This window comes from Ambystoma mexicanum, chromosome 7p (genome assembly GCF_040938575.1).
Source record: "Ambystoma mexicanum isolate Mex_15411 chromosome 7p, UKY_AmexF1_1, whole genome shotgun sequence".
NCBI lineage: Eukaryota > Metazoa > Chordata > Amphibia > Caudata > Ambystomatidae > Ambystoma > Ambystoma mexicanum.
This window is the reverse complement of record NC_090939.1, coordinates 872,188,936-872,211,352: the sequence shown is the minus strand read 5'-3', so window position 1 is coordinate 872,211,352 and position 22,417 is coordinate 872,188,936. Positions and strand designations below refer to the sequence as shown.

The 22,417-nt window shown below is 51.1% G+C and overlaps 1 protein-coding gene across 3 annotated transcripts in view; it reads right to left on the bottom strand.

The window, feature by feature from the left end:
- RPS6KA3 (ribosomal protein S6 kinase A3) overlaps positions 1–22,417 on the bottom strand; it is a 1,283,345-nt gene that overhangs the window by 48,546 nt on the left and 1,212,382 nt on the right. The window lies entirely within an intron of this gene.

The window sequence follows — 22,417 nt, the reverse complement described above, 5'->3', positions numbered from 1 at the left end:
TGAGGCTGACTACTGTTCCCCAGAAAAGGGTAAAGTTGCCATTAACTTTACATAGTCATTTAACCACAGATCCAGTACACCCCATCTTACATGGAGTACTGGAAAGGGTTAATTCTTAGCCCTTTTTATCTGTACCTCCTAGACCATTCTTTCGCTCTTAACATTTAGACTTGGCTGGTGGCAGTGGTATCTACCCTAACCTTTCTACCGCGATTATACTATATAAACGTGGTATGTTTTAGGCTATTATATTAGCCTCGAACTTAAACACGCTTGACCAAATACTTTTTCTTTTGGCTCCGGTCGGGTTTATTCGCCATTTCTTTTTTGTTAAAGTCTTTCTTGTGTTTTACTTTGTGCGGCAAACCAGGTTTGCCTTCTTTGTTCACTGTCTTATCGCGGGCTTCTGCTTGAGTCACAGTAATTGTGGTCCCTTTGAATAATCTCTGCTACTACTCATATACTCTTGAGATAAGCCTGGCTGCTCCGCTACTGCTACCACTTTAACATAGTAGTACAGGCTTGTACCAAAGGTAAAACTTGTATTACTACCTGTAGTCTTAATTGTGTGTAGTGGTCCCTAAGGGCACTGCACAGGATTCTGCCTAACAAGTGCATAATGCAGCCGGAGAGCCATCTGGAAATGGAAGCCTTCGAGAGGGCCTTCGCTTGGTTCACAAACAGCTGTGATGTCTTCCGAAGACTCTTCGTGCGGTCAACGTAGAAATTCAGCACTCTAGCAACATCCAGCGAGTGCAAAGTCCTCTCAGCCGGCGACGAAGGCGATGGGTAGAAAACGGGTAACACCAAGGGCTTGTTGAGGTGGAAGTCCGACGGCACCTTGGGCATGAAGGAGGGGTGCGTCCTCAGCACCACCCTTGTCTCGTGGAATGTCAGGTATGGAGGTTTACAGGAGAGGGCCTGGATCTCTCCCACTCGTCGTGCGGAGGTGATGGCCACAAGAAACGCTGTCTTCCACGAAAGGAACTTCAACAGTGTCGAATGCAGAGGCTCGAATGGTGGCCCCATGAGCCTGGTGAGCACCATGTTGAGCTCCCACACCGGGGCTGGAGCCTTCACCGCCGTGAATGATCGGAATAGACCTTTCATGAACTCCTTCACCAGGCGGTGTGACCACAATGAGGACCGTCCCGGAGTTCGGGTGTAGCGGGAGATAGCCGCCAGATGGATCTTGATGGAGGCATGAGCCAGCCCCGCCGTGGCCAGCGATAGCAAGTACGGCAGCACTTGAGGGGCCGTAATCCGCAGAGGGTTCATCTTCTGTGCACAGCACCAGACAGAGAACCTCTTCCATTTGTGTCCATAGCACTTGAGGGTCGAGGACGGCCTGGCCTTTGCAAGCACCTCCTTGCAGTCCGCCGGGATATCGTATCCTGCGAACTCTAGTGCTGCAGGAGCCAGGCCTGCAGGTTCAGCGACCCCAGGTCGTGGTGGAGGATGGCGCCTCCTTCCCTGGCGAGAAGATCTGCGTCCGTCAGCAGTTTGACTGGGGAGGATGCTGACATGTCCAGAAGGTCTGGGAGCCAAATCTGCCTCGGCCACGCAGGTGCGACAAGGATCATCTTGCACCAGGACCGTCCGAGTTGACTGATGAGTCGCAGCAGCATCGGCAATGGTGGGAACGCATACAGGAACAGGCCGTCCCAGGGGAATGAGAATTCATCGCCCATGCTCCCCGGCTGGGGAAACCTGCTGGCGAAACCTGCTGGTGAACCTCCGGCACTTGGTGTTCGTCGCCGTCGTGAATAGGTCGATCTGGGGATTGTCCCATCATCGGAATAGGAGATCCACTTGATCCTGCCACAGCTCCCACATGTGGCACGAGCGCAGCTCCCTGCTGAGCGAGTCGGCGATGGTGTTCTTGATTCCTGCCAGATGGAAGGGTACCAGAAACATCCCTTGGGCGACCGCCCAGTGCCACAGATCCTGCGCTTCCTTGGATAGGCTGGAGATCTGGTGCCCCCCTGCTTCCGGATGTAGAACATCGTGGTGGTGTTGTCAGTGAAGACCCTCACCATCTTGCCGTTGAGGGACGGAAGGAACGACCCGAGGGCCCAGAACACGGCTCGGAGCTCCACAACATTCATGTTCGGGAGCCAAAGGCCTCTTGCATGGAGATCTCCGGTGTGCACTCTCCATCCCTCCAGGGAGGCGTCCGTCGTCAGTTTCTTGATGTGCCGGGGTCTGGAAGTCCATGCCCACCGCTAGATGCGCATGGGTGCCCCACCACCGGATCGCTTGGCAGAAAGTCTCATTGAGTGAGATCCTGTCTTCGAAGGTGCCCGCCGCTTGCATCCAACGGGCGTCGAGGAACTCCTGCAGTGGTCGCATCCGCAGCCTGCACAGGTGCACGAGATAGATGCACGATGACATCATGCCGAGTAGTGACTTGATGGATCTCACCCTGGCCACATCCATGGTCAACAGCCATTGTACCTTGCCCAGGGTGGCCTTCGTCCTTTCCTCCGACGGCAAAGCCAATAGCGCCACTGTGTCAAGCCTGGCTCCCAGGAACAGGGAGACTTGTGACAGTACCAAGTGGAATTTCGCGAAGTTGATCGAGAATCCCAGATCCGTGAGCAGTTGGACAGTCTTTGCTGTGTGATCAACGGCCAGTTCTCTTGACTTTGCTCGGATGAGCCAATCGTCCAAGTAGGGGTAGATGTGAATCCCCTGCAGGCGCAGTCGTACCGCCACTGGTGCTGGGCACTTGGTGAATACCCTGGGTGGGGGACTTCAATCCGAAGAGAAGGGCCTTGAACTGATAGTCTCACCCTTGGACCACAAATCGCAGGAATTCTCGATACCTTTTAGAATGGGGACGTGGATGTAGACATCCTCCAAGTCCAGCGACGACAGGAAATCGCCTTCCTCCAGCTGTCCCAGCACGTGCTGTAGGGTGACCATCTGGAACTTCTGGGACTTGATGTACTTGTTCAGTCGACGAAGGTCCAGGATGGGTCGCCAACAGCCGGTCTTCTTCCGGACAAGGAGTACACTCCAGAGCCCCGAAGCCTCTTTGGGACGATCTCGATGGCTCCGTTTCTTAGCATCGCCCGTACGTCCAGCAGCAGTTGAGGGACGTGGTTTTCCTTCCTGGCCATGGGTGGAATACGGGGACACCTCTTTTGAAATTCCAGAGTGTGCCCGCGGGCCAGGGCATCCAGCACCCAATAGTCGTTGGAGATGGACTCCCACACGCCGACTAATTTCCCCAGCTGGCCTCCCCCCGGGTTGCTCAGGTGGGGGCCCGACATCACAGCCGGTTCAGTCCTGCTTCGTCGCGGCCTTGCCGCCTTGGCCTCCTTGGTGACGACGGGGTCCTCCTGTCTTGCCGCGTTCTCTGTAGGCCTCCTGCGATGAGGAGCAGGCAGCTTGGTGGTACGAAGAGGAACCGCCGCTGAATTCTTTGGAGACACCTCGCTTGCCTCAGGAGTTCCGAAAGGACAGCCGTCGTCGGAGCACACCCAAGGCCCGAGCCGTCTTGGTGTCCGCTTTGATGGCCTGTAGTGAATCATCCACTGTCTTGCCGAACAGGTTATTCCCGTCGAAGGGCATGTCCAGCACCCTGGTCTGCACGTCCTGGCGGAAGTCGGTGGCCCTGAGCCAACTTTGTCAGCGAAGGCAAACGCCGTTGCCCATCTGCCGAAAACCGGTGTTGGCGATGTCCATGGCCACCGTAATGGCGTGGTCAGACGCCACATCGCCTTCCTGTAGGATTTCCAGGGCCTCAGCCCTCTTGTCATCCGGGAGGAAGTCCAGCAAGGGAGCGAGGGCGTTTGCCGCTTTAATCGTCATCGCCGCCGACGAGATGACCTGTCGCCCCATGGCGTCCAGTTTCTTCCCCTCGCCGTCCGGCGGGGATGTTGAAGTTGAAGCTGTCGCCCCCGCCGCTTTCTTCTTGGCCGCCGCAGAGACCACTGAATCCGGGGAAGGCTGTGCCCTGAGGCACATAAAGGCGGAGTCCGGGTTCTTCAGGAGCGCAGGCCCCTCGTCCCAGATGTCGTCTAGTAACGGGACTGAGAGGACAGTCTTTCTCTTGGCCTCCTGCCATTGGTAGAGAAAACCTTCCTTTTTCTGTTCTTCGGAGAAGAGCTGGAAGAGCTCCGATGCCCTGGCGATCATGGCGTGGAAGGAGCCAATTTCATCAGGGAGGGGGGAAGAGGGGAGGGCCCGAGGAGGTGGTGAGGGAAGGTCCATTCCGTCGTCGCCACCGTCATCCGTCCCCGTCGTCGCCGTTCCCGTCTCATCCCTCGGAGGAGGGGATTGGGGGGGGGGGGGGGGAGGAGGATGGACTCTTCTCCGCTTGTTAGGTGGGCTCCCCGAGGTGGGGGGTAAGGGCATCCTTGACCTTAGCTCCGTGCACAGGGTCTGTATGGAAATAAGGATAGGCACCGGCTGCAACGGGACAGACGTTTGGGGCCTGGGGTCCTCCACGGCCCCATCTTCCTCGTCGCCCCCCCCGTTGCTCTCCTCGTCAGCCTCGTCGGGATCCTTCCCGTGGGCTCTGGATTCCTCAAACTTCTTGTCCAGGATTCTTTGGACGCTCACCAACTCATCCTCAGAGGTGGTATCCGTGTCAGTTATGGCTACTGTGCCGCCCCCCCCCCCCCGTTTCTCCTGCTGGGGTTTCACAGGGGTCTTCCCGATAGGCAGAAAAGAAGATTCCCTCTGGGAATTACATGGAAACGTTAGCCCCTGTAGTCCTCTCAACTAGGGAAACGGCCTTGATCCCTCGAAGGTGACAAAGGGCATCCAACTTGCGGAAGCTCTTGGTCCTGTCCAGATAAAATTTCAGAGCACGCCCGACATCGAGACAGTGCAGGAGCATCGTCCTTAGGCTCTGCAAAGAAAGTAGGTAAGACTATCTCCTCATTTAGATGGAAAGAAGAGACTACCTAGGGGAAGAACGCTGGATGCGTTCTCAGGACCACCTTATCTCTGTGGAAGGTAGTGTATGTTTCTGATGCCACTAGGTCTTGGATTTCGCCAACTCTGCAAGCCGACGTAAGACCCACCAAGAGAGCTGTCTTAATGGTGACCAGTCTGATGTCCGCGGATGCCACTGGTTCGAAGGGTTTGTGCACCAGGGCGCCCAACACTACATTGAGGTCTCACATAGGGTGTGTTTTTTTTATGGACGGGTAGAGCCTGGTGAGGCCCGCCCGATGTCACTTAACCACCGCCTTGGAGGAAGAGAAGACTTCCTCTTATAAGTTCCGGTAGGCTCCCATGACCGCCAGGCATGTGTCTATTTGCACTCCTGAGTATACAAGGTGTGCAGAGAAGGATAGCACATCGTCCAATGTGCAAGTAAGCAGATGAATCTCCTTCGAGTTCTGCCAGTGGCAAATCCTAGTCCATTTACTTTTGTACTGGCTCCTAGTAGCATCACTCCTAGCACCCTGAATGATGTCTAGATTAGCCTGTGACAGCACCAGATGCTTTAGCGTGACCTGCTCAGGAACCATGCTGTGAGGGCCAACTTCTGCGGGGTGGCGTGGATGACCCTGCCCCCTGCGGTGAGAGAAGGTGATCTGAGCCCAATGGCAGGTGAATGGGAGGCCTGTCTGAGAGGCTGGGCAGCTCCAAGAACCCTGGTCTCGCCGGCCACCACAGAGGCGACAGGATTCTCTCATCTTGCAGATCACCCTGTGGACCAGAGGAGTAGGAGGAAATGCATAGGCTGTCATGCTGCTCCACTGTATCTGGAAGGCGTTGCCCAGGGGGCCGGGGCCCTCCCAAAACGCGAACTGCAGGCACTTCTTGTTGTACGAGGTGGCAAAGAGATCCACCTAAGGATGCCCCCATCTGCTGAAGATCCCCAGCAGGACAGGATCATTCAATTGCCATTCGTAATTGTCCGCTCACAGTCTGCTGAGCCTGTCCGCCTCCAGGTTCGACTCCCCCGGGAGGTGGATTGCACTCAACTAGATCTTGTTCTCCAGGGCCCACTCCCACATGCTGACCACTAGCCTGCACAGCGGGATTGGGGGGGGGGGGGGGGGAGGGGGGCCTGGTGTCACCCTGCTTGTTGATACAATATATGCTGGTGGAGTTGTCCGTCTGAATGTGGACCACCTTGCCACAGATAAGCGTCAGGAAAGCCTTGAGAGCGAGCCAGATAGCATTCAACTCCTGCCAGTCGATATGGGCCTCCTGTTGCTGGAGGTACCAGACTCCATGGACGCTGTGGTTGTCCAGTGTAGCGCCCCAGCCTTCCAGGGAGGAATCTGTGGTGATGGTCACTTGCGGTGCTGCTTGCCGGAAGGGCCTGCCTGTCCGCAGGTTGCAGTCCGTGGACCACCAGAAAAGGCCCTGGTGCAGAAAGGGAGGAATTCTGACGAGCTCCGCTTGGGAGCCCCGCGCCTGATTCCATGAGGCTGCAAAGTACAGCTGTAATCTCCTCATCTTGAGCCTCATGTGAGGTACCGCCAGAAGGAATGCTGCATGATACTCAGTTGCTGGTACCACCAGGCTGAGGTCAGCTCTCTGCTGAGAAAATGACCTGTGGCCCTCTTGGTGGCTGTTATCTTGTCCTCCGAGGGAAAAACCCTCCCGGAGCTCATGTCCCAGATGAGGCCCAGAAAAGTCAGGCTCTGTGTAAGCTGCAGCTGAGACTTCTTGCGATTGATAGAAAATCCCAGTTCATGGAGTGAACATAAGGGCGGAGAAAGTGTGGTGAACCTCCGGGGATCTCGCCCTGAAAAGCCAGTCATCCAGGTACAGGTAGACATGGTGACCTTTGGCCCTGAGAAGGGCTGCCAATGCATTCATAAGTCTGGTAAAGACCCTGCGGGCTGAGTTGAGGCCAAAGGGTAGAACCTTATATTGGAAATGAAAGCTCATGATCCTGAAACGTAGAAAGGACTGATGAGAATGACAAATTGGGACGTGTAAATATGCATCCTTTAGGTCTAGGGAGCACATCCAGTCTCCCCTGCACAGTGTCTCCGCAATAAGCGCTGGTGTAACCATCTTGAATTTTTGAAGAGGGAGGGAGAGGTTCAGGGTGGAAAGGTCTGGTCCAAAACAACTCTCAGGCCAGCCTGGTTCTTCTTTTGTATGGCGAAAATCCTGTAGTAGAAGTCCAAGCCTCACTCAGAGGCTGGGACTTCCTCCAATGCCCGGCTCTCTACTTGCTAACGAATTTCCTCCAACAGAGTTGATGTCCCAATCTGTAAGAGGAGAGGGAGGAATCAGTAGGCGGTAACCCGTGGACCCTACAGATAGGATCCAGGGATCCGTGAACTTCTGACACCAAGAAACTGCATGAAGGGAAAGCCTGCCCCCCCACCGGAGACATGTGAATCCGAAGGGGCATGTCATGCCTTCTTTCCCTCTGAGGCTGAGGCGGAGGGGGGCGAGGGGGACTGAAAGAAGCCCCCCCCCTCCCTTCTGCAGTTTGCACAGGTGCTGACTCAGAGAACTGTCAGGCTGTCTCAACCTCTGTTCCTGGAAGCCCCGTAAACCACCAAAGGCCCACCCCTTGCGGAGCGTTGATGCGACTGGGTGTAAGCCTTGGGCGTGGCCTTCGTGAGGATAGATGAAGAGTTTGCAGTTTGGGAACTGTTTTTCTTCTTATCTAGCTCCTCATCGGTGGTGGAATGAAATAGGTCGCCACCTTCAAATGGAAGGTCCAATATGCTTTCCTGGACGTCCATGTTGAACTTGGTAGCCCGTAGCCAGGCCATCCTTTTCATGTCCATGGCGACGCAGATGGCACGGCCTGAAGTCTCGATGTGCACCACATTGGACTCCATGATGTCCTGAGCCACCGTTTTAGCTTCTGCCAGCCCCGCCTTGAAACGTGCCTGGATCTGCACCGGAAGTTCTGGAAGATAGTCAGCTATTTCCCACCAAAGCCTCTGATTAACGGCTGCCAGCATGGCATCCGCGTTGGATTGACAAAGGTGCACTGAGGTGTTGGAAAAAACCTTTCCATAAGCCTCCACGATCTTCTCCTTGCCTAGAAGGTGCGAGGACAAGGTGGCCGAGGACGACTGAGGCTTGGAGCAGAGTGACGCTGCAGCGATCACTGAAGAGTGCGGTTGAGGGTGTGCCAACAGCAAGAGTGGCTCCCCCTCCAATTGCCTATACTTGCATTGAGGCGCCGATTGACAGGCTGGGCCGAATGGGGTTTAAGCCATCCCTTTTTGGCCAAGGCGACAACATCCTTCTGCATCGGGATCCCCTTTCTAGCTGCGGGGCGTAGAGTGAGGACCTCGGCCAGGACCCCCGCCTCTGGTTGTTCCACCTCGGGTTGGCGGAAGCCCAAAGTATTTGGCCAAACCCGAGAGCCGCTCATTGAAGGCCTTGGCTGAGGATGGCGTGTCCGGGTCCTCCTCGTCTGTGTCCACCAGGGTGTCTGGCTGGTCCGGTCTGGTTGGAGGAGTGCTGTGCGCCGAAGGCTGCAATGTAGGAACCAGAGCCAATGGCTGCTGTGGAATCGCCTGAACTGTGGGAGGCAGGTAAGCCGGAATGGAATGGACCCAGCGTGGGCAGCAGGGGCTGAACGGGGGTTTGAGACGCTGGAGCCATGGAAATGATGATTATAGGCGACAGCGGTGGGACCAGCGGGAGCATGTCCCTGACCAGATCCCGAAGGATGGACCTCATCTGAGGAGACCTCATGAGCATGAGAAACTTTTCAAAAAACCTGTCCTCACAGGATGGTGGGGTGGCAGGTGGTATTGATGGAGTAGCGGGTGGCTGCTGGGGCCTATGCATACTCTGACTCACTGGTTGCGGGATAAATCTGCCCTGCGACGCTGATGGATAAGCTGTAGGCCACTTACTTGGTTGAGACCAGTCCCACCTTGAAACTCGTTCTTCCACCTGCTCTGCAACACGGGCAGTATCGGATGAGAGGCCATCTTGTGTGCGCTGCAGCCATTTTGTCGGGCTGCATGACACGTGCCAAAGTCATGGTGCTTGTCTCGCTGGGCCCAGCCTCCTCCAGGACTCTTGGCAGTGGAGCATGCGACCTACCCTGCACCTCAGGACGGGGCCTGGTAGACGCGCAGCCCTCAGCTGAATCGCCGATAGTGCTGCATACAGGCGCCGCCTCAGACATCTGTCCGTTACTAGGGCGTAGTCCCTCGGGTGAACACCTGGTAAAATAACCTTGCTGTCCCTCAGCTCAGGCCCCGGAAGGATTTAATGACCCTCCCTTGGCCTGGCGGCCAGTAGCTGAAGTAGCCTCGGTAGCTGTGTTGGTGTGAGAACCTGACTGGTTCCTCCCGCTCAGACGTTTCCTTGCTAAGGAGCCGCCCTTGCGGGGTGTGATGGAAAAAAGCGGCCCTACCTTGGGCCTTGACCTGTGTCTGACAAAGTCCTTCAAGTCCTCTGGAAGCGACTTCTCGAAGAGCTCCCTCCACTGAGCTAACCTATTCTTCAGAGCGCACAGTATAAGGGCGTCAAACGCGGTACAACCCTCCTAGCCGTGATCAGTGTCAAGGCAGCGGAGGCAAAGAACGTGGGGGTTGGACGTAGGGAAGAGCCCTTTGCAGGCTGGACACCTGCTGAAGCCCGCTGATGTTGACATGCGCCGGGGAGGAGCATGGCGCCAGAGAACCAAGTACCTGATTAAGACCAAAAAACAAGACAGAAGAAAGTATCCAGGGAAGAGCGCATGGAATTACGAGGCCAAACCCAGGAGCGCCGGTGAAAGCGGTCCATTCCCGTCGACGTAGAAAAGGGACTGGGGAGTGGTGCCATTGAGCAAATTCAGGGGAGCACATGCTCCTAGGGCTGCACCCCTGGGCGGCTCTAAATTTAAAGGGGAAGAAGGTTTTTTTCTGGTGAAAAAGGTTCTGTCTCCTGTCCCTAGTGAGGGACGCCCATGCAGTATGGAGGAAAGGGGACGGGAAGTAGGAGTATTTGGTATGATTAGGAAACGGGAGTGTTTGAAAAGTGTAATTTGACCCTGTGGGGTCTGTACTAATGGGCAAAGTTGCTGCTGATGTGTTGAGTGCTTCCTTACAAGAGGAAGAAGTAGGAGCATCCAAGGAATGGATCATGGTATTACTGGAATTCATCGCACAACATGCATATTTTCAATATGAGCAGTCCTACCTACAAATGAGCGGCATTGCCATGGGGGCAACCATGGCACCAGCATATGCGAATTCATTCATGTTGAAATTTGAGGAACATCACATTATCTAACATCCAGTCTGGAATCAGTACAAACATTGGGGAAGATACATAGATATCTTCTTGGTCTGAAGCGACACACAAACACTCAACTCATTTGTGCCATGTATAAATAAATATGATTGACCATAAGATTCAACTCACATACGAAATCGGTCAACCAAGTGTTCATTTTCTAGACGTTCTAGTAACCCCTAATTCAACACTGTTTGACACAAATGTATACTATAAACCTACAGACAGAAAATCTTTTAGACAAGATGAGCTTCCAGCCACCATCAAAAGCTTGCTATATAGCCAATTGCTATGCATAAAAAGGATCACCAACACTGACTACAAGTTTGAACAAGAGAGGAAAGATGCTACACAAATTCAAGGGCAGGGGATATAAGGATGATGAACTCTGTATAGCATCCGAGAAAGCATCATCCCATAACATAACCAGCCTGTGAACCAGCCTGTTGACTCCAAAAAGCACCACTACAGTTGAAAATCGATTGGTTTTTGTGAGTCAGTACAGCGTAGAGACAACAAGAAACAAAAAGATCATACTTAAACATCAGCCCTTATTAACCTGCGATGACAAATTTCAGAATTTGTTCCAAGATAAACCCATATTTGCTAACCAACGGCGCAGCAATTTAAGAGATTTGCTGGTGAAGACAAAACCTAAAGCAACCACAAGACCAAAACCGAAAAAAGGAACCTTTCCATGCATGTCATGCAGCAATTGCAACAATATAAAAGGAAACGCAGTGACACACCCCAGAACTGGTGAAAAAAACTAAGAATCAAAGAGTATGCAACCTGTATATCACAAGGAGTAATATACTGCATCAAATGTCCGTGTGGTTTATTGTATATTGGACAAACAAGCAGAAAAGCTCGTCTAAGATGGAACTAACATAAATCAAACATAAGGACTCACAACCAACACTCACCAGTTGCAAAGCACTTTCATCAGGCTAAGCACCAAGTGGCACAAATAAGATTTCAGATCCTGGAAGTGGTGTGAAACACTAATTTAAGAACCAGTATTTAAAAGAAACTTGAACAGAGCGAAGCATACTGGATCGAAAGACTTGACACAGTATCCCCCCGCGGTCTAAATGAGGAATTGGACCTACACTGTTTTCTATGAACTACAAAGGACCATATGGTTGTGCAGATAAATGAACAATTTAGATTTTGCTAGAGTGTAAAAACCAGAGTATTGTCGAAACAGTTCCTTCTCTTTTATAACTAGATCTGTACTCCTGCACTTGACACATCATGTGCCGGACAATGAACCTCACCGAATTCTTGCAGGATGTAAATGTCTTCAAGAATTATAATGTAGATACCAGCAGCCCAGAAGAACCCCATTAGCACGGTATTGTCTGTATCCATGATTTGCATGTCACCAACAATATCGGGTGTTTCAATGTATCTTTTTCCTTTCCCACACATGCATATACATCAATTAAAAAACACGGTACAAAAGATACACAGTACACTTGATGCCGACATAAGATTCTCACCATACTAATGTCTATTAATACTGAGCTTCACAAGTAAGCTACGCTTACGTCCTCTATTAATTTTGTGACGGAAACTCTAATTTGATCCACTTCTATTATCCTAATATTTTTATCTCTCGGTTCAGTATGGACCTGCTCGAACCCTATAGCTATCTTTAGCCATTACATTATATACCATGCTCACGCATGGGACAGTTACCAGGAGATAGGATGCCCTGGAATGATTTGGAAGAGTTGCCACCAGTTTACCAGTTTTAAATTTTACTTTTCTTTGTACAGCTTTGGACTTGGTCATAACCATTGGTGATCATATCTATAATACTATATACCGAGTTCTGACATGGGGCAGTAACCAACAGTAAGGATGCATTCTTTTATCCAATGGTCCGATATTACACATTACTTGATTTCATTTGAGATATAAGACTGTTTATGGAACACTCATTACAACATATAGGACGTTATGTCTGCATTGCACATCAGACGTTGTCGATCACACTTTAGCTCTACACTCCTGACTGCAAGGCGGGACGGTGGTCACAGACTGGCTACGACGGTAGATACTTCTTTTATCTTGAATACAATGTTAGACACTGCCTTGATGGTCAATACGATCACGTAGCATATTTATCCACCTTAACACCTGCTTATCATTAGGCTTAGTACCTCTTTCGAATCGACACAGTGTCAATTCTTATAGTTTTCCATCTGACTCCGTAACACCATACCTATCTGGTATCTGTGCTTTACGTACTATTACGGTAAAGCCGTATCCTGGACAACTAATTACACAATGCGTTGTGTCATTCCGGAACATAAGAGCGCACACCTGACAACGTCTCCATGACTATGAGTGGGTTTACTGCAGCTCGGTCTTTGCTCACGGCAACGCGGGCGCTGTATAGACTGCGAGCACTTTACACTGTCACGGTAAGAATTTTATAACGGGAACACAGCACTTTTCCGATTGTTTATTCCATTCCATGGACGTTAGTAACTCAACACATTTATAAATCAGCAGGGTCTAATTTACCATAAACACAAGAGGGAATCTGAGCTAGATGACGCCATAATGTGCACCACGTAAATACTGATGAGATAGAACTCTGATGGAAGACATTATTACAGGATACGGTAGGACACTGTGCTTTACTTGTTTACTGTAATCAGGAAATTAAGCAGAATAGACATGCATAATAAGTAAACACAACATCGGACTTACACTGCCTTATTACATATTTTACAGAAAGGAAGGCACCTGGCACACATTGTTAACAATTGGGAAGAATTGGTTTTACCCTATGAATGGGAACTAAGTGCGGTTAAAAGAAGTTAAAACTGAAGTACAAGGCATTAACACGTGAAATGCGCTCAAATCACACAGATTAATAGGTACTTAGTATACATTATGTTGCGCTTTACTGTGTGTAGATACATGAGAGGCTTATGTATGGTATACATGGGCCAGCTAGCTTTATTTTTCTTTCAAGCTAATCGACTTTGTAACTTGATCTAAATAAGTATCTATATTGTTTCCTTTGACTCTGTAGAATTTGCCCCGAAGGAGGACCACTTAACAGGTCTGAAATGCATTGGCTTTGTATGGATTCTGCTTCTTCACCGAGATGAAGATTAACTATAAAAATGTCTTTTCACCACATGGAACTTTGGTTTCTGTTCTGTAAGAATTATATGAAGGAGTAAAATTCACCAGTAGTTTTTACTACATAATTGGTGACCCCAGGTTTGATTAAAAACTTTCAAATACTTTTTTCCCCCAGTTTTGCATACCAGTATATTATATAATGGGTCTCTGAGGTTCGCCATCAACTCTAAAAGGAATCTTGTAAATAATGACAGCAAATTGAATAACACAGCAGTGCTCGCCCACACCTTCTCTTTTCCCAGCAACAATGCCCATAAGAAGCTGTGTGCTGCAAAAGTAAAATACAGAGGCCTTAAAAGATATGTGGAGTAAAGTAGACTTCATAGTGAAGGTAAAACACAGAACAGAGTTCCAAAAGACACCGCCCATAAAAATGAATTAGTGGAAAAAGGCTCCACTCACTCAGGATATAAGGAAAAAGGTTCAGACGCTGAGTAAAAAGTGCTGGGGGTCTCACTAGGAGAGGGGATGAAGCATAACAATGATAAATCTCCCCAACGACGACTGGCGCATCAAGTCAAGACGGATCGACGGCCAAGTTGAGATGCAATATGAATCTTGTCAAAAAGTTTACCGAGCAGCTGGCGCTGGAAGGGCTAGCTGATGAGGAATCTGCAGGAGAAAGGCAATCCATTGAAAAGCGGTCTTCAATGTGAGAAGTCTAATGTAAGTGGAATATAAAGGGTCAAACAGAGCCGCCATTAAAGGAGTAAGAACCATGTTCAAATCCCAATCAAGGACTACAAAATGCAAAGGAGGGAATTAACAAGGCCCTTAAGGAACTGGGCCACCACTGGTATGGAAAAAACAAACCTTGTTCTGGTGTCCTTTTAAACAAAGAAAGGGTCGTCAGGTATCCATCATACCCACTTGTAGGCCTAATTTGGCCATGGCCAACAAACACAACATACCATGCCACGAACTGTCTCCACTTGCACGCGTACAGCGGCCTAGTGGACAACCTGTGCATAGCCAACACCACCTCTAATACCTCATTGTCCAGGTCCCAGTGCCTGTATCTTAGCCTCTCAAGAGCCACACATGCAGATTTAGAGGTTCTGGGTTTGGGTGAAGCACCTTGCCTCCAGACTGCGACAAGTAGTCTGACCTCATGGCCAGTTTCAGGTGGTCGGGGTACCACGTCGTCCTCGTCCAATCTAGTGTGATCAGGCGAGCCCTGAACACCTCAACCTCGTGAGAACCCATGAGAAGACAGGTAATGGTGGGAATGCAAAGTGGAGTCCCCCAACGTCCCCCTGGCAGTGGAGTCCCCCAAAACCCCCCTGGCGGGAAATTCCCTCAAGCAGAACGATGTGTTTTCCTTTGTCGTAAACCGGTCCACTGTTGGGACGCCCCACCAGGGGAAGATCTCACCAACGACTTTTGGGCATAGCTCCCACTCATGGGAGACTGAGGTCTGCCGACTCAGAGCATCTGCCAGCCCATTCTCCACCCCTGCCAGATGAGCTGCAGAGGCTGAAATGTTGCTCACCAGCATCCAGAACCATTATTCTTGTCCTCCCGGCTCAGGGGCAGTGATAATATGCCTCCCTGCTTGTTGAGGTTGCGCATGGTCACTGTATTGTCTGCCAGAACTAGGACATGTTTCCCCTGGAGGGAGGGCACAATCTTTGTCAGCGCCAGTCTGACTGCCCACAACTCCAGCAGATTGCTGTGACAAACTTTCTTCTTCCGGGAGCAGGGGCCGCAGACCCCTGCTCCCGGAAGAAGCAACAATGAGCCCTCCCAACTCTGCGGTGAAGCGCCTGGGGGTACCTGTGCTTTTGGCCATGGTGCCCAGAATGGCTATCCTGCCAACAAGTTTGTCCCGTCACTCCATCAAACCAGGGTGTTGACAACAGGCTACGACACAGAGTACATCGGACATTCCACCAGAGTACTACAACTATTGGTTCCTGAGAAGCCGCTGCAGGGATCTCATCCAAAGCCTTCCCTGTGGCACTAGGAAGATACAGGATACCATTAGGCCCACAGACGCAGGCAAGAGGATGCTGGGAGACTGCCGGAAATATGGAAAAGACTGACCACCTTTGCCACGCTGGTGACGCACTCCTTGGGAGGAAACACCTACCTTCCTGGGTCTCCAGCTTCTGTGCTGGTGAAACCTGAGTTTTCAATACATTCAGGGAGAAGCACAAGTCATGTAGCAGGGAGCCAGCGTTCTCAAGGCGCCTCAAAACCTGCTTTCGGGACAGAACTTGGATCAGGCAGTTGCCCAAGTACAGGAATATGAAGATGCTGAATCTCCTGAGATGGGCTGCCACCACTGCCATCAGCTTGGTAAAATCCCTAGGTGCAGATGTCAAGCCAAAAGGGAGCACCTTGAACTGATGATGTTGAACCTCAAGAATTGCATGTGCTTCCTGCAGATAGGCACATGAAAACAGGCATCCTGAAGGTCCAGCGACACCAGCCAGCCCTGGAACTGTAGAGCCTGGAGAATCTTGGCAACCAGGAAGCAGAGTACCAACCTGAACCCTTCCGGAGGCACTTCCTCCCCCTGCTCCCTTCAACAGCAGGGCTTACTATGGAGTTCCCATTCCAGATATGGAGAGGGTGGTGGTGGTCAGTCCGAGGGTTGCTTTACAAATAGCAGGCAACAGCCTAGCATGACCAATTGTAATACCCAGACGTCGGAAGTGAGCCCCCTCTATTTGCCTAAGAACCTGGAAACTCTCCCTCCAGTTGGAGAAACATGGGGGGGGTTGGGATCTCAAAGGGGTTTCTGAGACAAGTGCTGTCGACGTGACAGCAGCAGTCATCAGCCTTGATGCTCCTCTGCCTCTCCCCAGCCGTGGAAACCTACACTGTCCCTGCTTGGCCTAAGGAAGCTGCGCCCTTCTAGGGAAGGTGGAGTAGCGCCTGTAGCAATGTCACCTTGATACAAAAGCTAAATTCTGCTTTGCGTGCTGCTGTTGCATTGCTAGCCCCAATGATATTGGCGTTAACTTTGAATCTTTAAACTTTGAGGTACTCATTAGCTATAGAGGAAAACAAATGCTCCCCGTCGAAGGTCAGATCCAGGAGTTTAGCTTGGACGTTTGGAGAAAACTATGTACTCCTATGGTCAGTTGATCCGCCCAGCATGGTTGATGTGCCCATGGCATGACCCACGCAGTTCATGGGGTCCAACCCAGTCTGTCGCACCTAACAATCTCCTTATCTTCAAAGACAATTTATTTTATTTTTATTTACTGCATTTATAAGTAGTGCACAAGACCCGGAGGTATCACGGTTCTAAGAAAACTGTACAAAGTAGGTAAGTAGCCGTTTCAAGACAGGCACGTTATAGTTCTGGCATGGGTTACATATATTTGTTAAACAAGGTTGTTTTTACTTTCTTTCGGAAGAGCGAGGAGGAAGGTTCATCTTGGATATGCTTGAGAGGGCAGGTGCGATGATGGTGAAGCTAGAGCCCCCAGCTCTCTTTCTGGTGTATCTGGGTGTGAACAAGGCCGATGAGGAGGAGCAGAGATTGTGTGTTTCTTTGAGATGTGGTTAGTGAAGTTGGGGGCGGTGTTTAACAGCAGTAGGTGATAGTAAGGAGCTTGAATTCGATACATGCTTTGATGGGGAGTCAGTGTACCACTCCGTCGGATTGGTGAGATGATTCTGAGCGTTTCAGGCCCCAGACCGCGCAGTGTGTTATTTTTTTACAGTTGGAGTTTGTTATTTTTGGTTGAAGTACCTGCTAAGATGGCATTGCAGTAATCCAATTTACTACCCATGATGGCCCTAGGTAGGGGTGAGGCAGTTACTAGGGCTGAGGAATCTTCTGGAGAGGTTGATAAGTTTAGTGGAGTAAACATCCGAGGAGGTGATCGCTTTAAAATGTTTCTGCAGGTTTAGTTCTGCATCAAGGTAAACGCCAAGCGTTTTGACGTTGGCAGATACTGGGATAATGTTTCCTTCGATGCAGGAGGAGGAAAAAGCAGGATTGAGGTGTTTGAGGCGGTGCGGAGAGCCCACGATAAAAAGCTCTGTTTTATCGTCGTTCAGGCAAAGATGCTGGGTAGCCATCCAAGCCTGGATGATACTGTAGATACTGTTAATGTTGGTAAAGTCTAACTCCTGGTTGCTGGTGATTTTGAGAAGGACCTGCGTATCAGCGAAGTTAGTGTACGGAATGTTAAGCCTATCCAGGTGGTCAAAGAGGGGTTTGGTGTACATATTGTACAGTGTGGGGGAGAAGCAGGAGCCTTGGGGGACGCCACGGGAGACAGGGATGTGGTCAGCTGCTTCGGTGCCCACAAAGACCCTAGTGGATCTGCCAGATAAGGATTTGATCCATAAGGTTGCTTCGGGGGAGAGGTTCAAGGTTGCGGTGAGGTGTTGGCAGAGGATTGCATGATCCACTAAATCAAAGGCTGCTGAGAGGTCTAATAGGAGGATGGCAAGCTCCCAGTTGTCTCTGATGTGGTCAAGCTGGATCTTTAGATCAAGGAGGGCGGTTTCAGTGCTGTGTCTGAGTCTGTAAGCATGAGTGGCGGGTGCCTAGTAGGTTATAGTTTTCAAGGTATAGTTGGAGTTGCGAGTAAGCAGTGTGGTCCAGAATTTTGAGGAGATAAGGGTACTGCAGTGATCGGGCGGTAGTTAGTGAGGATGGTGGGGTCTAGGGTGGGTTTCTTCAGACGTGGCATGACCCAGGCTTCTTTGATGGAATTGGATTTGAATGATGCATTAATGAAGCTGGCTATGGTCGGAGCCAGGGGCTCTGCACACATTTTAACAATGTGAGCTGGGCATATGTCTCCAGAACAGTTAGAGGCTTTCAGATGCGGAATGGTGGTGAAGACTTCAGATGGCGTGACGGCAGAGAACTGAAACTGTGGAGACTTGGTGGCGGTAGGGATAGTGCTTTCCCAGGGGATGAGCATTGCGGGTGTTAGGTGGGATTTTTTGAGAATGGCTTTATCCCCAAGATTTTGAGTTTTGGTGACAAGGGCTGATTGGATGAGAGAACACCACACTTTGTTTTTGGGGAAATTATCGGTCGGGCCGGGGTTTCAAGCTCTCTAAGGATTTTGAAAAGCTCTTTAACGTTGGAGCTTGCTTCAGTGATTCTAGTGTTGTAGATCTTGGCTTTGGTAGCAATGATGGCTGTTTTGCAGGTGCCGGCTGAGTGATGGAAGGCAGCTTTGTTGATGGAGGTGAGGTTTTTTCCTCCAAAGATGTTCAAGGGTGCATTTTTGTTTGCAGAGGGAGGCTAGTTTGTAAGTGTACCAGTTCTGGGGGTTTCTTTTTTTGCGGGAGGTAGTTTTAAGGGGAGCATGCTAGCCGAGTGCGGTGTACACCGCTAGGATGATTTCGGGGGTGGCGATGTCTGGTGCTGACACGAGAGGGGCTATTGCCCAGCTGTGGGTTTGCGGGTGTGTCTGGCAGTGATACGGGGGTACCCACATTATGGGTGTGGTTTTGCTGGAGGTGGTTACTGTGAAGCAGATCAGTGAGTGATCTGACCAGAGAAGGGGATCAATGGATGTAACTTGGAGGAGTATGTTGCAGGAGAGTATCCAATCAAGGATTCATCCTTTTGAGGGTGGGAGAGAGGACTCATTGTGTGAAGTGCATCCCTTCGAGGGTTGCTTTGAGAGCGGTGGCATTTTGGTCAGCAGGGTCTTTGAAGCTTAAATTGAAATCTCCTAGGAGTATGATTTTGGTATTCGGATTGAGGAGAGGGTAGGGGGGGGGGGCAATGAGTAGGGGATGTTGGTGTCAGGAGTGCCAGTGTGGGAGGGATAGCGGTAGAGTAGAATATTGATGGTTGTTTGGGGGAGAAGATTCAATCTTGGACAGTAGGAGTTCCTAACCTGGTAGACTCTGGACGGGGGAGGCTCTGATGGGGAGGGTGGATTTGGAGAGGATTGCAACTCCTCCTCCTAGGCCGTCTTGTCGTCAACACGTAGGATGGAGTACCCGGTGGGTAGAGAAAGTGATAGGGGGGGGGGTCCTGCTGCTTCATGTAGACAAGTTTCAGATATGGCTAGTAGATCCAAGTTGTTAGCGAGCCAGAGGTCGTGGATGTCAAGTGTGAGCACAGATGGAGCGAGCATTGACCAGTGCGCATGCAAGGGATTTCGGTGAAGTGGCAGTGAGGGGATGTTGGGGTCAGTTGCAATGGGAGGAGAGGGTGTAAGATGGGGGGTTTGGGATTCTCAGGGCCGTTGTGTTTGGTCTCTTTGAAGTGGGGGGGCAAGGGGGCTCTGCAGTCTGGAGCTGTGTAGACATGCTGAGCCTAGGCAGGGTGCCAGATGCTCCTCTGGGGGGGATGGAGATAGTTAAGAGTTTGGTCTCGGGCTGGGAGTGGGGCTCTATAATATGGAGCATAATCTGTGTAGCCGGGCTGGGCCCAGGCAAGGTACTAAGTGCTCATGGTGTCAAGCAATTGTGAGAGTGTGGGGTCTGGGTTTGGTGGCTTTGGTAGATGATGCAGGCTGTTTGGAGGAAATTCTTTGGCTACTGTGTGGTGTTGGAGAACCAATCCAGGTCAAGGCGGGCAGCCAAAGGAAGGGTGCAGGGGGTAGTGTAATGACTGTGGGGCTGTGACGCTGGGGCAGGGTGGCAGTGGACAGTTCGGTAGGAGGATGAGCAGGAGGAACAGTTGTGGCAAACAAGAGTATGTTTGGAAGATTGACTGGCCTGAGGAATATGTTGAGGAACGTGTTCAATAGTACAATGATCCACAGTGGTATTGCGGAAGACATCAACAGTTGCATTAAGCATAGGATATGTAGTAGATTTGAACATACAAACAGTATTGGCATTGTAGCAGTGGTAGACATTATGCTTATAAGGACTTGGTGAGCTAGATGTATCATTATTAGGAGGTTGCAAGACAGAGGTAGCAGGCAAGGGTGATGTGCAAACGGAATTTGCTTTAGGTTTGGTGTTAGGCGAGGTGTGGGGTAACAGGATATTGTTCGGTTGCAGGGTGTTGCAGTAGGTGGGAGAGAGCTGCGAGAGATCCATGGAGTTCCAGCGTGCAGCCAATGTTACATGATGGCGCAGTTCATAGAGATTGCTGTCATTGAGGGGGCGAGCAAGGAGCCCGCGGCTCGTACGTGAGGCATAACAGATTACAGACTGGTGCAGCAGTTGTGCTTGTTGCGTGGTAATCAAGGGGGGGGGGCAGTGGAGCAGGCAGCGTTATTTGCCTCTTCGGGGCTGGCAATGCCTGTAAGGGGAAGGCAGGCCGTTGTGGCTGGTGGCCCGAGTATGTTAGCGGTGGGGGAGTCGGTGCTGGGGTGTGCAGCTGGTATCAGGAGGGGGGTTAGGAAGTAAGTAGGTTTTGGCAAATGGCCATTGGGAGCGGAAAGAAAACTTGGGGCTTGTATGTGCCCAAGGTGATCACAAGCGACTGAACCAACAGGGGGTAGCACCAAGGTGGTCATGTGCATGGTGGGAGGGCTACTTGGAGTCTTACCTTGTTGACCGGGATGAATGGAGGAGTCTTGAGCCTCTGACCATACAGGGGTGATGTGGGGTGCAGTTAGCTGTAGCACAGATTCTATAGGCATCACTACATCGGTGGCAGCCCAGGGTAGGCAGGGAGGGACAGAGACCTTGGACTCAGGCCTTTGTGGAGGGCCCGGCTTTGCCTCCCAGCTCAGCCTGGGTCTGCAATTTGTTGTGAGCATCAGACTATCAGCAGACTGGATGTTGTCTCGTGGCTCCTCAATGCTCCAGAAGGTAGTATTCGAGCCAGGGACGGCGGCGGCCATCTTTACAGTGGATTTCGATCCAAACAGTATATGCTGCAAGTGCAGGAGCCAAGTGCCTGGATGTTGGAAGGCACCCGCTCAAACTGCATAGGAGAGCGCACTGCACAATATCCATCAAGCCCTGCACAATATCCATCAAGCCGTCCCCAACTTCCCCTGCTGAGAAATGGTTGGCTGCCTCCGTGATGGTGTTCCACAAAATGGGCGAGTATTTTGCAGATGCACAAGAGGAGTTGATGGCTTTTAGTGCCATGCTCCCTGAGGTGAAGACGTTTTTTTGCTAAAGCATCTACCTTCTTCAACTCTCTATCCAGGGCGAGGTTAGCTATTGAGGGCCTTGAGGTAACTGTTGCAGCCTGCACCACGAGCCCTACTGGGGCGCCAGATGCACCATCAGGAATGGGAGGTCGCCTCTAGCTGGTTTATACTTTTTTTTGTTAACTCTGCATCGACCACCAGCATCGAACATGGATGCTGCCGAAGATGCATTATGTGGTCCGCAATGGCAGCCTTGAACCGTAAGACTTTCGCCCCCCTGTGGTCCTAGGCCAAGGCCCTCTCTCAAGGCGTACTGCATCAACAGTTTCGATGGAGCACCGAGCCTGAGCACCACAACAACCGTTGACTGCTTTGCTATACTGAGTGTTAGGATGTGCGCATGGGTATGGCTGTTGAAACCAAACACCCAGGGATGTGTCTAGTCCGCTCACATCATGAAGGCCGTTACTAGCTCTAGTAAACCTGCTTGGTCCACCACTGATCCACCCAAGCCCAGGAGTGGCTCTATCCCAAAAGGGATCGGGTCGCCTTCCTCATCAACGATAGTCTGCATCACGTCCAAGAACACAGTTCTCAATTCCTGCACATGGCTTTCGTCCGGAAAATCCACCAGTTGAGGGGCTGTGTGACCAAAGGTGAGCATCTACAGTATCGGCACTGGATTTCCCCCTCAAGGTAAAGCACAAGGGGGTTTGACCTCCCCTGGTTGCCTTTGTGCCAGACAGAACGGGCATGGTCAGAGCAGGGTTTGCCAGCAGCACAGAGGCCGAAGCCGTACCAGCCGTTGCCTTCTCAAATACCTGTACCATCTGTCTTTTAAACTCTTCCCACTCCTACCCTCGACCCATCCTTTGCAGGGTAGGACTTACAAGTGTCTGCTTTGTGTGCGAAGAGGATCAGGAAGAGTTGTGTGACTTGGTATGTGAGAGACTGTTTTGGGGATTTTTTATGATGCCTGACCCTTCACCCAATTAGTCCAGGGCGTAGGCCGCTCAATGCCATGCTTCAAGGACTTTCAGACTGACTTTGCC